Raw genomic sequence first — 543 nt, 5'->3', positions numbered from 1 at the left:
GGACTTCCTTTCTACAGTATCCCTATGCCTCTATGCTCACTTCACTCATTTTGCTCCGTACCTAGTCACTTGTTGAAATATGTAGAAAGACAAATACTCCGTATTTGGGAACAGAGGGAGGCTTTTACTCCGTACTATTTGGGAATAGAGGGAGTATCACCATATGGAGGGAACAGAGGAATCTTGAAATATGAACATGTCAATGGGAGGGAGTAAGCCCCATGCATGCATGCAACATGCAACACTCACACGTACACATGGACGCACGCAACACTCACGCACCCATGCGGCACACAGCACACGACGCAACACACACGCTCATGCTCAAGTGCTCAACCTACTCCCTACGTCCGTGAAAGACTGTACATTTAGAGATTTACACATTGACCAGGGCATAATTAACGCCCAAAAGTAGCATACTTATGTGTGCATGCGACCATTGAGATAGGAAGATTAGCTGAAGGCCATTGCATGCTGTAATTAAGGATAGACATGTAGCCTATACCTACAGCACAAGTTGGTGCATTAGTCAATCAATATCGA

The sequence above is a fragment of the Triticum urartu genome, chromosome 7 (assembly GCF_003073215.2).
Source record: "Triticum urartu cultivar G1812 chromosome 7, Tu2.1, whole genome shotgun sequence".
Taxonomy (NCBI): Eukaryota; Viridiplantae; Streptophyta; class Magnoliopsida; order Poales; family Poaceae; genus Triticum; species Triticum urartu.
Note: the sequence above shows the minus strand (reverse complement) of the source record.